Source organism: Chelonia mydas, chromosome 3 (genome assembly GCF_015237465.2).
Source record: "Chelonia mydas isolate rCheMyd1 chromosome 3, rCheMyd1.pri.v2, whole genome shotgun sequence".
Classification (NCBI taxonomy): Eukaryota; Metazoa; Chordata; order Testudines; family Cheloniidae; genus Chelonia; species Chelonia mydas.
Genome location: NC_057851.1, coordinates 85,759,870 through 85,779,497, shown reverse-complemented (window position 1 = coordinate 85,779,497; position 19,628 = coordinate 85,759,870).

The following is a 19,628-nucleotide window of genomic DNA, read 5'->3' as shown; positions in this document are numbered from 1 at the left end:
CATTCTAAAAAGTCCCATCCAGTGTCCTTTACAACTTCACAATTCATACTTAGCTTCCCAGATGAAACTTTGCTCAAATAAAAAAAAAAATCTTACTGATTGTATACAAGACTGAATAAAATGTCTTTCAGAGCAATTAGCAAAATACAAAGAGAAAAATCTCAATGTCTATGTTAGAAATTCACACTCAACTGGCTAAATTCTAAACTTTCTCTCTGAAATTAAAATATAAAGAAAACCCAGTAGTTAAATAGGTTCCGTTTTGCAAACAAGGCTTTGGCTTGACTCAATCTTTTCGTTTGTTTTATTTTTTTAATGGTACATACATGTACTTGGAGGAGTGTCTGGGAAATTACACAGAAACCAACCAGTATGATTCAAAGTGCATAGAACTTTGTAACAGTAATATATAATATGTGGTATTATTCAAGTATCATGCATTAATCATTCATACTAACTAATGTCTTCACATAATTCAACTCACTTCATGTAGAGCCTGTGCAATCTATGTAATTACGTGTGTATATAGTATTGTAGGTTTCAGAGTAGCAGCCGTGATAGTCTGTATCCGCAAAAAGAAAAGGAGGACTTGTGGCACCTTAGAGACTAACAAATTTATTTGAGCATAAGCTTTCGTGAGCTACAGCTCACTTCATCGGATGCATGTAGTGGAAAATACAGTGGGGAGATTTTATATACACAGAGAACATGAAACAATGGATGTTACCATACAAACTGTAATGAAAGCGATCAGGTCAGGTGAGCTATTACCAGCAGGAGAGCGGGGCGCGGGGGAGAACTTTTGTAGTGATAATCACAGTGGGCCATTTCCAGCAGTTGACAAGAACGTGTGAGGAACAGTAGGGGGGCGGAAATAAACATGGGGAAATAGTTTTACTTTGTGTAAGTATTGTAGTGTCTGAACACCTGTCATGGAGGTAAAACATGGGTTAGGTTAGTGAGAGCATTAAAAAACTTCCTTCAAATTCAAAGACCAAAACTGCACTTTACTAAGGAAAGCATTCCCATAAATAATGGTGAGTTTAAGCTTTTCAAGAGAACTTATTTACTAATTTTTTTTTCTTACAACTGAACCCATTCATTTTAGAGGGTTGTACTTGGCTAGTAAATAGCCTGTCCTAGTCAAAAAGACAGATATTTTTCTTAGCCTTCATTGCCTCTGCTCCATACATCTATTCAAGTTAGTTTTTTAAAGAATTGTTGAGGGTCTGAATTCATCCTGCAGATCAGTGATGTTTAAAATAATGTATGTTTTAGAGGACTTGATAGCAGCTTCCCACACTAACACTGTATACTTTATTGATATGCTGACAACTTTTCAAAACTGTGTTGTGTGGAATTAGTTACTATTCTGGTTACTATACTATGGCCAGAAAAGACCTGAGTAGACAGCCTGTTCTGGACTGATCATTCACAAAAATATAAATTGGTCTGTGTGTGCATTAAACATTTACTGTGTTTTACCAAAACTTTGTATATTACTACTTCACAAACAGATTGAAAAAACAGACTATGGTGTCAATTTTGCTGTCTAGTCACCAGATATTCACCAGAATTGTTCTCTTGACACATTTTATCTTTAAGAGCACAGAATTGGGCCCTGTGACGGGAACTATTCAAACCAGAGGGCAGTGTGAGGTGGCTTGTAGAATCAGTCCAGTTCCCAGAGGACGGATGTCCACACCACAAATCTACTACAAGAACTGGTTGATGGCATCCTAGTTGCCATTACCAGCAAAGAAATTAATGAGGGTGAAACTGGCATGGAGACTATCAAAATTTTCCTGCAGAAAATTTCAATTTTGCAGATACTGCATTTTCTGCAATGTTGCAGATACTGCGTTTTCCATATTTTACCTGAGGCAAGCACATTGTTCAGAAATAAGATATTAAGGCTATGTCTACCCTACACAGCTTTTAGCAACACAGCTGTGTTGCTACAGCCGAGCCGCTAAAAGTCGTGCAGTGTAGCTGCTGTTTGTCGGCTCTCCTGCTGAGAAAAAACTTCCACCCCCAACGAACGGTGTTTGCGTTGTCGGCAAGAGAGTGCTCCTGCCAACAGCTCACTGTTCACGCTCGTGCTTGTTGCGGCAAAACTGTTGTCTTTTGGGGATGGGGGGGGTTAACACCTCTGAAAGACAAAAGTTTTGTCATTCAATTGCCTGTGTAAACATAGCCTAACTGTCTGTCATCAGACACTTCAGAAGCTCTCCTCTTGCTGGAGAAGTAGGTGTTGAAGATATTCCAATAATTTGATTTAGGACAGCATTATTGTAGCCTTTCAAAATGGGATGGTTTGTCTAAAAGATATGCTCTAGGAATTATTTTGGGAAAGTTCTATGGCCGGTTCTATGCAGGAGGTCTGACTAGATGATCACAATGGTCCCTTCTGGCCTTAAAATCTATGAAATACAGTCCACAGAAGCCCACAGATTGTGGGTTCTGGCCGGCCAATAAGTTTAGGAGAAAAGTCTCCTATAGAAGGTCAAGCCAAACTTTTGCCTTGCCCTATGTGGCTAGCAACCAGCTGCACAGACATGTGAGTGGAGGAAACCTTGTGCAAATGAGCTATGACTCACAGAAATAAATGATGGTCTGATATTTCCAGTATAAAACACAAACAGTGCTTTAAGTTTTCTCAGGTTAGGAACCCAAATATTGACACCCAAAACTACTGGTTATTTATGAAAATCTTGGCCAAATTTTTTTCTTCTGTTCAGTGATTCAAATTTAGTCAAACTAAGATGAATTTGGACCATTAATTGCAAAAGGACATCAGGATCTGAAACCTGGGGATGGACCATTAAGTCTATTTTGGTTTTGTTTTCAGTGCAGAGTGATAGGAAACTCAGGCTTTCTACTTCCCTTGGGTTTGTGTGAATATCTCTTTAGGATATGTCTACACTACGAAATTAGGTCGAATTTATAGAAATCGTTTTTTTAGAAATCGGTTTTATATATTCGAGTGTGTGTGTCCCCACAGAAAATGCTCTAAGTGCATTAAGTGCATTAACTCGGCGGAGTGCTTCCACAGTACCGAGGCTAGAGTCGACTTCCGGAGTGTTGCACTGTGGGTAGCTATCCCACAGTTCCCACAGTCTCCGCTGCCCATTGGAATTCTGGGTTGAGATCCCAATGCCTGATGGGGCTAAAACATTGTCGCGGGTGGTTCTGGGTACATATCGTCAGGCCCCCGTTCCCTTCCTCCCTCTGTGAAAGCAAGGGCAGACAATCGTTTCGCGCCTTTTTTCCTGAGTTACCTGTGCAGACGCCATACCACGGCAAGCATGGAGCCCGCTCAGCTCACCGTCACCGTATGTCTCCTGGGTGCTGGCAGACGCGGTACTGCATTGCTACACAGCAGCAGCAACCCATTGCCTTGTGGCAGCAGACGGTGCAATAGGACTGGTAGCCGTCATCGTCATGTCCGAGGTGCTCCTGGTCATCTCTGTGAGGTCAATCAGGAGCGCCTGGGCAGACATGGGTGCAGGGACTAAATTTGGAGTGACATGATCAGGTCATTCTCTTTAGTCCTGCAGTCAGTCCTATTGTACCATCTTCTGCCGAGCAGCCATGAGATGTGGATGGCATGCAGTCCTTCTGCACCGTCTGCTGCCAGCCAAAGATGTAAAAGATAGATGGAGTGTATCAAAACAAGAAATAGACCAGATTTGTTTTGTACTCATTTGCAAATACCCTCCCCGCCCCCCGTCTAGGGGACTCATTCCTCTAGGTCACACTGCAGTCACTCACAGAGAAGGTGCAGCGAGGTAAATCTAGCCATGTATCAATCAGAGGCCAGACTAACCTCCTTGTTCCAATAAGAACAATAACTTAGGTGCACCATTTCTTATTGGAATCCTCCGTGAAGTCCTGCCTGAAATGTAAAGCCTTGATGTAAAGCCACCCCCTTTGTTGATTTTAGCTCCCTGTAAGCCAACCCTGTAAGCCATGTCGTCAGTCGCCCCTCCCTGAATCAGAGCAACGGCAAACAATCGTGCATCTGAGTTGAGAGTACTGTCCAGAGCAGTCACAATGGAGCACTCTGGGATAGCTCCCGGAGGCCGATACCGTCGAATTGTGTCCACAGTACCCCAAATTCGACTCAGCAAGGCCAATTTAAGCGCTAATCCACTTGTCAGGGGTGGAGTAAGGAAATCGATTTTAAGAGCCCTTTAAGTCGAAATAAAGGGTTTCATCGTGTGGACGGGTGCAGGTTTACATCGATTTAAAGCTGCTAAATTAGACCTAAAGTCCTAGTGTAGACCAGGGCTTAGTTTCAATCCATGTGGATCCATACAGACAGCTTTCTGTACAGAACCTTGCCTGTTTTTACCTTCTCTGTAATCTATCCAGGTACTTGTATTGTCTTCACCGCCACAGTATCTCCGCACTTATTCCTATTGCAGTGTCTCTGCTATTTAGTAATAAATAGATAGTTATCAATGGGCTTTAATTTGGTAGCTAGGTCAGTGTTAAAAAAGGGTAAGTTTGATACAATTAGAGCAGCAATTGTATTTATCACTCGTGGGTGGCATCAGAACTGGATCAGCTAAAAAGTACCATAGCTTCTGGTGTGGTCAAAGTCTAAAGATTCTAAATATATTTAAAAATGACCAATCTGTCAGCATTTCTTCCCAAAGCAGATATCCCCTCTTGCTAACAACTAAAATTTTAAGAATCCTTGCTTGCCTGAACAATCCGAACCCCATGACTTTTCATCATTCCCATGCTTTGTCTCCCACTTCATCTGTATTTCATCCAGCTTTCACTGCCATACCTTTGAGGCAGGAACTATGCCTCATTATTAGAGCTGGTCAAAACTTGGACTTTCCGTTGTGTGGGAAATTCTAACATTTCAAAAAAAAAGTTACTGTTCTGATACAGAATAAAAGTAGAAACTCTGAAATTTCCCATGTAAAGGAAATTCTGAACATTTTCCTTTTAGGAAAAAAATGGAAACCCTTTCATTCATTTTAAACAAAATGGGGCAGCCCGTTCTTGGGGAGTCAGAAGTAGTCTGGAGAGCACCTGGAAGTTGGGGATAGTATAAGAAGACCCCAGGAGTTGGGGAGCCTGGAAGCCTGCCAGGTGGGCTGCCAAGGAGACAGAGGGTACGTTTACACAGAAAGCAGGATCCCATGGTAATGAATTACAGAACCCAGGTCTACAGACTTGGACATGCACTATGGCGCTAAAAGTAGCTGTGTAGATGTGCGGGCTTGGGCTGGAGCTCAGTCTCTGAAGCCTAGGGAGGGAGGCATGAAAGTTTCACTGAAATCAAGATGTTCCATAGGAACACTTCTATTACGGCAAATTGGTGTTTTCTGAGAAACTCTTTCTGTCTGAAAATGTCTGATGTCTTTAACAGGACTGGTTGGGGGGTGGGAGGGCAGGAAAGGACAAATTTTTCACAAATGTTTTAGTCTCAAGTGTTGCACACTTCTATTGCACTGTTTAAATAGTAAATCATAACAAGTTTACTGTTAACTCATGTTTACTGACTGAATAAAGTCTAGTTGATAAAGTCTTAGGCATTTCCAGTGAGAAATGATTGTTCGATTTTGGCCTGAGCATATCTAGGGACAAGCAGCTAAATAAAGATTATAAAATAATCCAGTGTTGAATGCAGTCAGGTTCACCAATTGCCACAAACTGTCAACCTCCGAACAACAAAGCTCTTTGACTGTGTGAAGCTGGTGTATGAGTCCACAGCCTGGTTGAACATTAAAAGTATACACACTGTGGCTGATTTGTTGTTGTTGACCTAAACATTCTGCTTTATTTGTCTCTGCTTACTCTTTATCTTTTCAAATTAAACAGCACAGCTATGCTTTTCACTGTTCATCACTGAGACTGCCTGAGCAAAGGTTGTTAACAAGGAACGTTTAATGATTGCGTACATGGCTCTCTTAGGTTTCTATCCTGTTAGACTTCCTACTTCATAACATTTATTACATGTATTTTCCCCAATTTGTGTAGCTTATATAGAAAATTTTTGTAAATGACTGTATGGATAGCATTTGACTCCCATGAAGATACATCATACTGCTACTGCGGAGGTGCTCTGTTGGAGAGGTTGCAGGGAAAGGGGAACATACCTGGACTTGTGGTGGTTGTTTCCAGGAATTAGATGGGTTTGGGAGGAAATTATGAAAGAGATTAATTTTATAACAAAACACCAGCGTCCCAGAGATCTCCTAACCCGCGTATTTAATGCTCCAGTAAAAGATCTACATTCCAGACAGAACAACACATTTTTCTTTTTTGTTAGGAGCAAGACTTTGTATTGCACATTATTGGAAAAATGTGAATTCTCCTCCCTAGGGAACTGTGGTATATTTTAATACGGACTGTCTTTGTTATGGAAAATCTTTCACATCAAATATATATTCAAGAGAAGCACCAACATAGGATAGATATTTAGAAATTTGGACACCCTTTTTTAGTGCGCTCCAGAGGAAGAGGTATACTCAGCCAACAAGGCAGAATATTTAGCCAGGTTCTTTGAATATTAACCTGATCCTGAATAAGTAACAAGTAATGTACAATGCAGAAGGGTTTAAATTCAGTCAGAGCCATCTGGAGTGGAGCACCGGTAAATATTTTCAAACCCGCGGGAGCCATGGTGCGCCTCCTTCCCCCGTTGGGGCTGAAGCCCCGAGCCCTGTGTGTGTGTGTATGTGTGTGTGTGTGTGCAGGGTGGGGGTCGGGGGGGATTGGGTAATAGGGAGCTGTGGGAAATAATCTCAGAGAATTTAAGCCCTGGTAGTATGTTAATGTTTTATGGTAACTTTGGATTAGTAAAAAAGAAAACATAGCTCATTTATTTTGTTTCTAGTTCAGTTAATGATTGCATTAAGTAACTGATGGATAACTAATACAGAATCGGCTGAGGGGGCTACAAAACTGGAGAATTTCAATGGGAGGGTTTGCAATTAAAAGCTTATCTGCAGCCACTTTTGTTATCATTTAATGCTATCCTGAATCCTCCAGTGAAAACCTTCAAGTAATTCTGTACAATTCAAGGGATCAAAATGATTTTTTTCTTTAAGTAATAACAGGGCAATTTTAATTAGTAATCACTAGCAAAATACAAGACAATGCCTTGTTTATACAAAGATTATTGTTCATGTCAACTTCATGAAAATAATTACACACTTAACACTTGGGAGAATTTTTCATCATTATGGAAACCTCAACAATGGACTCCTTGTATAAATTCCTGTTTAACAAACCAGCTACTGGGCATTTTAACTCCTTCCATAGTGTAATAATAATTGGAAGTCTGCATGGATACACTGCTTGGTAAACTGGCTCCCTGTTTAAGTGATTGAAGAGATGCTGCCGCTGCTGCAAAGTTCCCCAGAGGGAATTCAGCTTGTGCTAAATTGTACCTTTTCATGTAACAGGTCCATGCTGTGCAATCTCACTACTTTTCAATTAAAGAATGGTGTTGTTAGGATTTAGCCAATGGCACTGATGAAGCTGGAAAATATCTGTTTCCCTTGGGTGCTTCCAAATATGGTATCTTTCAGCCCAAGGGATATAGCAAATTCAATACCATTTCTAGAAGTACTAGCTCTGGAAGACTCTATGATTGGGATTGCATCAAAATGTCAGACAAATGGGTTTTCTGTTCCACACACAGAATAATTCTCCTAACTACCAGAAGATGTACTCACAAGGCATGATGAAAAATAGGGCCAGTGTTACTTAACCTTCCTTCCTGTGCTTTTAAGGTAATTATCATCAAGCTCTTCAAAACTGAAACATGCATGAACAGAAACATATGTATTGTGTTGTAGGCCTCTACACAGTACTAAACCCTTGACGGTCATTAATCATTTTAATCTGGTACTTGAACAACTAGCCATTGATTTGATCTGTTTGAATTTACAGATTTAATCTCCTCCGGATAATGACTCCTGCAGGAACTCTAAACCTGAAAAACAATACCTATATTTTCTAACACATTGATCTTTGAAGTATTTGTATATAAATCGGACTCCTCTGTGCACTTCCACTATACCAGTATAAGGAGTCTTACGATATCTTGAAAGGTCACTTATTTATTATTAAGTCTATTAGAAGGTTCTCGTGGGTTTTTATTACCTTACCTGCTTGATACAGTACTTTCTACAGTCTGTATCTGGCTCTACTGGTTTTTCTAGTGGAGACCATTGTCTGCCCTTTTCTTTATATCCAAACTTATTGGTGCAGCAGTCACCAATACAAACTAAGTCAGAAGAGAAAATAGAGTTAAGAGCATTGCCCTCTAAATACCCTAGATGCAAAAGATGGACTAATTCCGCAATTTCATAAGAAAATATCAAACAGGTCAGGCTTGAACCAAGTCCAGTCAGCAGCAGGCCTCAAACAGGTTCTTTTTTCATAGGGCAAGATGCAAATTGAAGGGGAAGGATTTTAAAAGGAAATTCTCCTTGAAAAATGAGAATTTTCCCCGGTGCATGTATTTTAGATGTTTTCAAGTGCATTTGTGCAATATTTGTAACTGTGTAAGAAAACATGTGGCACTAATATGACTTTTTGTGGGTCTGACCAATGAGATGAAGTAACCATTTCCATAAGATAATTACCTTTTCTTCTCTCCTCTTCCTCTCATAAATATGCAAATATTCATGTGCTGGTGTACACAAGTCATTCAGTATAGTACATTATTTTTCCACCGTCTATGAAGGAAATTGACTTTGCTGCAGGTAACCGTGGTGCAGGTGTATATGAAGGGGCCTTTCTATAGATAACATTGACTCCATATTTACTTAATTTTTAAACTCCAGGCAGAGGGGGATATCTTGGTAATAGTAAACTGTATCATTTAATGTACTGTTTGCTTTTAGAATGCCACAAACATTAACTGTATATAGTTTTATAAAACAAACAGAACAGAGATATTGCTGTCACTATTAGTGCTAAAGTGGAGGTGCTGAAATTCTCTTTTACAGCATCGAGGCCCTAATTCTGCAAGGTGCTTAACTACATGGCTACCTTTAATGATGGGTATAATCTCATTTTTGTACTACAATAGTAAAGGTTCTCACTTCTCAAGGACACTATTTTATATCTTAAAAACGAGACCGAATTAATATAATCTGTTGGGTATGCCCTGCTCTTAAAGGCCTTATCAAACACCATTGAAATCCGTGGGAATCTTTTTATTGACTTCAGTGGGCTTTGGAGCAGACTGTTAGGCCAGATCCTATACCACTGAGGATAATGGGAGCTTGTCACGTCTGTGGGATTGGGCCACCAAAGAGAAGTCCACCACTCTGATACAAAGCTCATTGCAGTAATCTACTCAAACAGAAGTGGCGCTACAGTGCTTCCTACCAGAAAGTTCTTCTTGAAGCTCAGACTGAGTATTGCCAAATGAGTTGGGCAGGTGGAATAGGATTTGCTGTGCTCTGTAATTTTTACATTTTGAATGACAGAAAATAGTAGGTGTTGACTTCCTGTTGAATAGTTACTATACCTGCAACTCCTGCAAAGATCTCATCCTTCAGTGAGTGTCTCTGATATTTTTAAAGTAATATTTAACTTAATTATGTGACATAGATGTAAAGGTAAAGCTGTTTGGTGGAAATAAAACTGTTCCTATCCATATGTTGTCAGGAGACCTTTTTAAGGGTAGCTAAACCAATTCCCAAACACAAAGACTGAAATCTGAGTAATATAAAGCAACCTAACTTCCAGCAATTACAGATGCTGTATTACAACAAATCTTTGAACTCTATAACAACTTCCACCAATGAAAGGGACTTCAAAAATCATTTTAATTATACAGACAGACTCTCTGACTCTGTGCCACAGAAGTCAGAGGGAGACTTACCATTGACTTCAACGGTAAAAGAAGCAGGCCCATGATTTACAAAAAGGATCCTATAACTTGTATGGTTTTGCTGTAGGAGATGCTTGCTTGAATTCCTAATTCATCATAAATCTTCTAACCTGACAACTGAAAACTTGAGGTGGGAAAGATGTGATAGATGTCAGGTATATCATCTTCGGGTGGCAGCACTCAGCTCAGTGGAGTACTTAAGGCACAGAGTGCAGTTTTTCAATTAATTCAACGAGCAGACTGATTTTTATGGTATAACACACTGTTTCATTCCTGAAGATCTCCGATCTTACCCTAAATCAATGAATACAAGAAATACAAGGTCCGATGCTTCCCTTACTGACACCAATTTTACACAGAAGCAACTTCATTGCCTTCAATGGAGTTACTCCTGCTTTATACCAGAGGGGATAATCAGGAACATAATAGTAAATGCTTATTATTATTAATAATAATAATACTTGTATTGCAATAGCATCTATGGGTTCCAAGCAAGATCATATCCCATTGTTCTAGGAACTATACAAACATACAGTGAGACATTCCCTGTCCTGAAGAGCTTGCAGTCTAAATAGACAAGACAGAGTGAGAAGGAAACAGAAGCACAAGGAGCTAAGTTGTACTGCTCAAGGTTCTACAGGAGATCAATGGCAGTTGTAGGAATAGAACCCAGGGCTAAGTTCCAGGTCACTGGAAGACATCCTGGCTCCCTTTTCACACCCATAGAACACCTGGGAGGAGTTAGATGCCACATGTCAGCTGGAAAGAAAAAGTCGGTAAGAAAGTAATAAAAGCCCCCGCTAATGTGGAGATGATTATGAGCAAAAATGTTAGCATCCCTCGCTCACTATGAATTGCAGTGAGTGTGTGATATGTGAGTTTAATTTGAATTAATAGGCATATCGTTAGGAGTCCCTCTAGACGTGTGACAAGTTTAATGTGGCTGAGTGACATTATAAAGTGCTAATGGAAGAAACACAACAAGAAAAATTATGAGTTTAATTAAGAATAGAAACTGAAGAAGCTCTCTAGAGTGGAAAAACACTTTTATCGGCTTTCCTCCTCCCCTCCACTTGCAACCTTGAAAACACTCTGTTCAGATCAAAGTTAAGAGCTATGTATTGAAATCTACTTCTCTAAGATTCTTGCATCTTAGAAAGATTTTTCTGTATCCTTTATCACAGAATGGAATTAAATCACTCCAAACATACATTAAAAGAGAGAATATTCCTTCCAAGCAGGTTGGAAAGGAGCCTGAGTTTGCCAGAGAAATAATTTAAAAAGGGGATAGAGGGAGGCTTTCTTTTTTTAAAGGCATCGTGTGTTTAAATTGCAAATAGAGATTTTTATCAAATGTCTGAAACATGGCTTGGCAGCTCTGAATACATGATGAAAGTAATACAACTCTCCTCCCCGCCACCCAACTGCCATCAACAACTCCCCCTTTTTAACAGTGCAGTTAATTATTCTGTGTGTGTGTGTATGCAGGAGGAGGGAGTTGTCCCTTCAGATCTGGCAGTTTTTAAAATATTTCACATTTCCAACAACTGAGTGGTAAATCAGATTATCTTTTAAACAATAATCTACAAGAAATAAAAACACTAACAAAATAGGCACTGGACAAACTTTAAGGATTGTGTTAGTAAAAATAATGAAATTTCCATTTAATCAGAGTAAGGTAATTGTGAAGGATTAACCAGCCTGGGAAAAACAAAAGGAAATGAACATATGCTTCACTGTTGCAGCTCCTCTAGATAGGACAGAGAGCCAAATGTTTCAGTTTAGACATTTCAGGGGCTGTCATTCTAACATACATAAATTAACAGGTTTCAGAGTAGCAGCCATGTTAGTCTGTATTCTCAAAAACAAAAGGAGGACTTGTGGCACCTTAGAGACTAACAAATTTATTTGAGCGTAAGCTTTCGTGAGCTACAGCTCACTTCATTGGATGCATTCAGTGCATTAACAGTTCATATTAATAAATTAATAAATTAACAGTACATATCCTCTTGTAATGTACTTACACAGTAATTGCAACTATTTGATACCTTTACACAGCGAATGGATAAGAGTCTTGTTCTTTCTTTGCACAGAATGCCACATACATATTCAGCGCTACACTTTGTTTTGTTGTAAAACAGCACCCTACACTAAGACTAAACCCATGTAGAAATTGAGATTACCTCCGCTGCAGGCTGAAAAAGAAATAATAAACAAATCCTATTTCCAAGGCTGATTACTCAGTCTGAGCGTCAGTTTAGAGGGAGACCTCTTATTAACTGTCCCTGCCAAAACGGGCCAATGGTAAGTGGATGAGTTGCTGAAGATTGTTGCACTCTCACCTGAACCAGCATCATGGCTTTAACAAAATTTACCATACACTCTACTAGATACATTTAAAAAGGTCAAGGAAACAGGGTTTTTTTTTTGTCTTATTGCCTTTTATTTCAGCAGCTCTTTTATCTGTACATGGTGACATTTCACAGAATTTCTAAACCATACTGTTTAAAACGAGCAACCTCAAGTATTGAATTTAAACCTAAGAATCCAGTGGGGCTTGAAACCCCTTTTTCTTGTGGAAGTAGGAATTCAGTCTGTTTACCATGACTATTTCCCTCTTCTTTTTTTAAAAAAAAAAACATAATTCAATCAAAAACATGAAATAGAGTAACTGACACTGAAAATAGAAAATTGCTTGATTTCCTTGGAATTTAGGCCATTTATGAAGAAAAGACATTCTCTCTCCCCCCCCATTTCTATAAATAAATATTTCTATAAATGCAAATTTGACACCTATTTTCTTGACTCCTCTACACACACATTCCATAAAATGCAATTATTAAAAAAAAATCCATTCATATAATCTGTCTGCCCTGAAAATCCCTTGTCATAGGCCTGATCTACACCTAAAAATTAGATTGATATAGCTGCTAAAAAATGGGTGATTAAACAACCATGAGATTCTTGTGGTATTTGTGAACATGTAGTTAGGTCAATCTAACCCCTACCATAGACGCAATTTGAGCGACGGAATGTCTTGGAATGTCTTGGAGAGATGGATTAACTCCAATGATGGAACTCCCTTTCTGCTGATGCAGGGATACACCAGGGATCGGCAATGTTTAGCCTGGAGCTTCCCACAGCCCCCGTTGGTCTGGAGCGGCGAACCGTGGCCGGTGGGAGCCGCGTTCGGCTGAACCTGTGGACACGGCAGGTAAACAAACCGGCCCGGCCCACCAAGGGGCTTACCCTGGTGGGCCGCATGCCAAACATTGCTGATCCCTGGTTAGATGCTTCCTGCCTGTCAGGTTTATCTTCTTTTTAAAGTTCTGCTGATACTTTGGTAAGAGAAGACTGTTAATCTTGGTTACATGCCAACTCAGGTAACAACATTCTGTCTATATAATTTCCTTTTCCAACTTTACTAGGAAAAGCTGGCCTTTACTTTCTGTCCTAAATAATTGTGTAATGTTGTTGCTTACCATTATAGTTTGTCACTTAGCTGAGACAGGGCTGTGTTTTGGACGAAATTATCGCAGTGTAGCTTGCAAAGAGCTCAGAGATCAAAATTGCTATATTAACACAGAGTCATTATCACACATTTCTGGTAAAAAAAAAATAGTGGAAGCATCTTCATTAGCATGTCGGTTGCTAATAGAACTATGGAGCTATCTCAAATGTATGTATGTTGAAAATGGAAAAATAAACTTACAAGCATGACCCTATGCTCTTCTGCAAATATGATGCATATATAATACAAGAAGGAATGATGCAGCAATGTGGTACGTAATAATTTTTAAAAGAGAATAAATATAGGTGAGTATAAAAGTAAAAAAACATATTCAGAACTTGATTTTTTGCATTATTCTAATATTGAGACCACAATGGCATTCAGTTTGTTTTTTATTTTAAAAATTATTGATTTCTCTTACAGAAATCTTAGATTTCTCACAATTTCAGGGTAACTGCACCTGTATTCCCCCTCTGTTGTTCTTCAAGGGCACACGCTTGATGGCTGGGACCCTGAAACGTTATCTTGGATGGAGACATGCTTCTCTCCCTCCTGACTGGGGTTTTAAGGCTGCACCACTCTCTGCCTTACACTGTGATATCTCTAGCAAGCCAGTCTACCCAAAGACTTTGCTTTCTCTTTCTAAGTTCTATTAAAATGTATTGTCAGAAGTTACAAGTCATCACACAGCTCTTTATAAGCAAGCACATTTATTCTTAAGGTAAAGCATTACAGAGAAAACACCTGTTAAAAGCTTACCAGAAGTCACCCATCTGTTGAGGCTCTGATAGGCCAAAGTCTTTCCAACTCTTCCTGACATGGCTGAGGCCTTGTTGATCAGAAATAAGGCTCTGAGTCAGTTTAAATGCAGCCTTTTATGTCAAAAGCCCTTTCTTTGTTTTCCTAGTCTCTAGAAACCCAGTTTGAACCAATATATGCATATCCAGGTGTGGTACCTCTCTGTAGGTGTTTATAATGTGAGTGATTAATCTTTATAAGCCCCCAATGTTTTTAGTTGCTAAAGGAGCTATGGTAACCCTTTGCCATAGAGTATGACACAATCATATATACAATCCCTGGCTCACAGTGATACATAAACTTAATACAATATGTTCCCTCAAAAATACTAGATGTCACAATGGCCTTAAATCTAAATCTCAGATACAAATACCCTTTCCCTGGAATTTTAAGGAAAGTCATGTCTGGGTCCAAATGATTGAGACTTGACTCCATCTCTGATTTCTATCTTTCACAGACACAGTTTTTATCTCTCTGCTATAAGTTTGCCAATCTTTTTTTCTTCATGGAGAGTTTATAGAATGACCTCATCCAAGCTGATCTTTAAAGCACATTAAAATATTGACATTAAATAGCCATATGTGACTAGTTAAACAGAAATTAAAAGGTACAATGACTAGAGTGAAATCCCTGCAAGCTGCATTGACACTTTTCAAAGACACCATAATAGAGGCTCAACTTAAATGTATATCCCAAATTAAAAAACACAGTAAAAGAACTAAAAAAGAGCCACCGTGGCTTAACAACCATGTAAAAGAAGCAGTGAGAGATAAAAAAAGGCATCTTTTAAAAAGTGGAAGTCAAATCCTAGTGAGGTAAATAGAAAGGAGCATAAACACTGCCAAATTAAATGTAAAAATGTAATAAGAAAAGCCAAAAAGGAGTTTGAAGAACAGCTAGCCAAAAACTCAAAAGGTAATAACAAAATGTTTTTTAAGAACATCAGAAGCAGGAAGCCTGCTAAACAACCAGTGAGCCCCCTGGATGATCGAGATACAAAAGGAGCACTTAAAGACAATAAAGTCATCGCGGAGAAACCTAATGAATTCTTTGCTTCAGTCTTCACTCTGAGGATGTTCGGGAGATTCCCAAACCTGAGCCGTCTTTTGTATGTGACAAATCTGAGGAATTGTCACAGATTGAAGTGACACTAGAGGAGATTTTGGAATTAATTGAGAAATTTAACAGTAACAAGTCACTGGGACCAGATGGCATTCACCCAATGGTTCTGAAAGAACTCAAATGTGAAATTGTGGAACTATTAACTATGGTTTGTAACCTGTCCTTTAAATCAGCTACCGTACCCAATGACTGGAAGATAGCTAATGTAACACCAATATTTAAGAAGGGCTCTAGAGGTGATCCTGGTAATTACAGATTGGTATCTCTAACTTCAGTACCGGGCAAATTAGTTGAAACAATAGCAAAGAATAAAATTGTCAGACACATGGAAGCACATAAATTGTTGTGCAAAAGTCAACATGGTTTCTGTAAAGGGAGATCATGTCTTACTAATCTATTAGAGTTCTTTGAGGGGGTCAACAATCATGTGGACAAGGGGGATCCAGTGGACATAGTGTACAAAGGTTTCCAGAAAGCATTTGACAAGGTCCCTCACCAAAAGCTCTTATGTAAATTATGTTGTCATGGGATAAGAGGGAAGATCCTTTCATGGATTGAGAACTGGTTAAAAGGGTAGAAATAAATGGTAAATTTTCAGAATGGAGAGGGGTAACTAGTGGTGTGCCCCAAGGGTCAGTCCTAGGACCAATCCTATGCAACTTATTAATAAATGATCCGGAGAAAGGGGTAAACAGTGAGGTGGCAAAGTTTGCAGATGATACTAAACTGGTCAAGATAGTTAAGACCAAAGCAGACTGTGAAGAACGTCAAAAAGATCTCACAAAACTAAGTGATTGGGCAACAAAATGGCAAATGAAATACAAGAAATACAAGGCCCAATGCTTCCCTTACTGACACCAATTTTACACAGAAGCAACTCCATTGCCTTCAGTGGAGTTACTCCTGCTTTATACCTGCTTTATACCAGAGGGGATAATCAGGAGTCATCGTGAATAGTTCTCTGAAGACGTCCATGCAGTGTGCAGCGGCGGTCAAAAAAGCAAACAGGATGTTAGGAATCATTTAAAAAGGGATAGAGAATAAGACAGAGAATATCTTATTGCCCTTATATAAATCCATGATATGCCCACATCTTGAATACTGCATACAGATGTGGTCCCCTCAACTCAAAAAAGATAACCTGGCATTAGAAAAGGTTCAGAGAAGGGCAACTAAAATGATTAGGGGTTTGGAACGGGTCCCAAATGAGGAGAGATTAAAGAGGCTAGGACTTTTCAGCTTGGAAAAGAGGAGACTAAGGGGGGATATGATAGAGGTATATAAAATCATGAGTGGTGTGGAGAAAGTGAATAAGGAATAGTGATTTACTTGTTCCCATAATATAAGAAGTAGGGGCCACCAAATGAAATTAATGGGCAGCAGGTTTAAAACAAATACAAGGAAGTTTTTCACACAGTGCACAGTCAACCTGTGGAACTCCTTGCCTGAGGAGGTTGTGAAGGCTAGGACTATAACAGGGTTTAAAAGAGAACTGGATAAATTCATGGAGGTTCAGTCCATTAATGGCTAGTAGCGAGGATGGATAAGGAATGGTGTCCGTAGCCTCTGTTTGTCAGAGGGTGGAGATGGATGGCAGGAGAGAGATCACTTGATCATTACCTGTTAGGTTCACTCCCTCTGGCATTGGCCACTGTCGGTAGACAGGATACAGGGCTGGATGGACCTTTGGTCTGACTCAGTATGGCCATTCTAATATTCTTATATTCTTATGTGGTATGTTGTTGTAAGGTTTTTTTTTATTATTATTATAATTACTATTGTTATTTTATTTCTGTAACTTCAGTTACTTGCTTTGTATTTCCCAGTATCAATACACAAGAATCTCATGGTTCTTTAATCACCCATTTTTTAGCAAAGCAATTCTGGAGATAGTGAGGAGCAATCACTAACTGTACTTGTGCACTGGCAATATCCTAGACCCTTCCAAGTTGACCTTCAGACTGGTGTGTGCTGCAAAAAAAACATTGATTATGAACATTTTCATATTATCTGGGATTCTGAGATGGTCACCCATCATCATTCTACTGGATCACTCCAGTAACTCTCACATTTAACTTTGTCAGCCATGAAGTACTGTTCACCTCATGGTACCAGGTGGGGTAGATAAAAATATGATGAGATGGTTCCAATCCTTCCTCATGGACTGATCCAAGGGGTCATGATGGAAAATTACCTCCAACCTCCAGCACTTTCACCTGTGTTTTCCATAAGATTCCATTCTGCCCCCTTCTGTTCTATGTCAATTTTCCATCAAGTACTACTCTGTTTTCCAGATATCCATTCACATAGCTGGCCGAAGCTAACCCTGCAAAAAGATGGAGGTGATGTAAATCTGAAGAAGAAGAAAACATTTTGAAGAACTATGCGACATTCAGACATCACCATCCAACTATGCAACATCCAAACATCATCAACAGAAACCATTTGTTTCACCACTCCTTCTCAATCTGGACTCCTTGCTTATAGATACATTGATAACAAAGATGCAAGCAAATATCATCTTTCATCCATAGGTGGACAACATACTGGACACTCATTTTGACAGACATGGACTTGGCCACCGTAACCCTTGCATTTGTGACCTCCAGATTTGGATATTATAGTGTGCTGTAACTGAATTGGTTCAGCTTCACTGAAGTCAGTAAGACTGCTCCATGATCTCCTGGGGCTTCTCCTCTTTTCTAATCTAATGCAAGAATCTCTAAAGTGGCTCAAGCTGCTTCAGCAGGGAGATGTTTTTCTTCTCATAACTTGTGATATGAATGCTCTAAGAAAACCCTTCTAGAGATACTGAAACTCTTAAATCAGTGCAAGATAATGTGGTCAGAGAATGGATATAACAAGAGATAATAACATAAAATAATAAAAAAATGTATAAAAACTCTTGCCTCCCCCAGAAATGTGAAGATATTGGAAAGAGACATTCCCACTAAGAGCCAGCATGCAAGTACACAAATAATGGACCAAATTTTGCATTGACTTACATCTCTTTGAGAAGACTTGGACACGGTACAAGGGAATGCAGAATTTTTGGTCTCATAACTGAAACTCATTGTACAATGCATCTGTTTATCAGGTACACAGTATTCAGTTACATTTACTAGTGCCATTGTAGTGTCATTGTTACATCAAACTAAAAAAAAAATCATCCCACAGGAATATTTAAAGGACAGGAATAAATCTGTATTATCCCTGCACTTGTTAACCCTATTTATTGGTATATATTTATTTGTTTGAACAGGGTGTATTCTGTGTTCAAGATTAAATCAAATCAAGCAGAATATCAGTAACCTATCAAAATCCTCATAGTGACTTGAGCCTCTGATTTTCTGTTTTCAAATGGTCTTTCTTTAATTGGTTAGTGCTGTTCATTGATGTTGATGGCTCTGACAATTCGTTTCATATTTCAAACAACCTTTGTGTGAAGAAACAGCACCTGAATTACTGATAAGCATCAACTTTCCTAACATCGATCCATGACTTCATGTTTGGGGACAGCTGACAGGTCAGTGATAAAGCATACACTATGTCTGATTCCCTCTGTCACTTTATCTGTCCCTTTGAAATAAAATAATGCAATCTTCCCTTCAGAGTATCCATTAAATTTTGCATCAGCTTTTCACACAAATGGTGGCAAAGGATTTTCATGAAAAAAATTGAAGCCCCTCAAATGTTGCAGGCTCAACTACCTATTTGGGGGTCAGAGGTCTAACAAATGAGACTTTGATATCACATTTCACCTTCTTAATATAAACCTTTCTCACTTGTATAATCTTTACTCATGCAAGCAATTTGATTGATTGCAGTGGGACTACTCTGAGTGGATACTTGCAAGAGTAACAGTTTCCAGAATTAGCCCCAGAATTTGTACCTAATAAGCTGTTCAGTCAAACATCAAACATTTTTCTATTACCAGAAAAAATATAGTCAAATTTAAAGTAATGTCACTATTATGTCTATATCTGTTCCAGTTACAAACAAAACTAAGCATTTAAAAGTATAGAACAAAATGTTAAAGGAATGGCAATACACAATTAATTACTTAATATAATCTCAATATTTAAATGTGCATGTGAAAAAAAATATGACATTACATGTTCCCCAAACCACCATCCTCTGTCTCTGTGAAACCATTCCCACTCCGTTTAACAAGGATTTGGTTAGATCATAAAAATCGCAACTTTTGACATTTTTTAAATCACTGAACCCTAATTAAAAAGTAATACATTTTCTATAGTAAATAAAAAGTATTGCACTGGCCTGGCTTGGTAAGCAGGGTATGTTTATGTCTGTGGC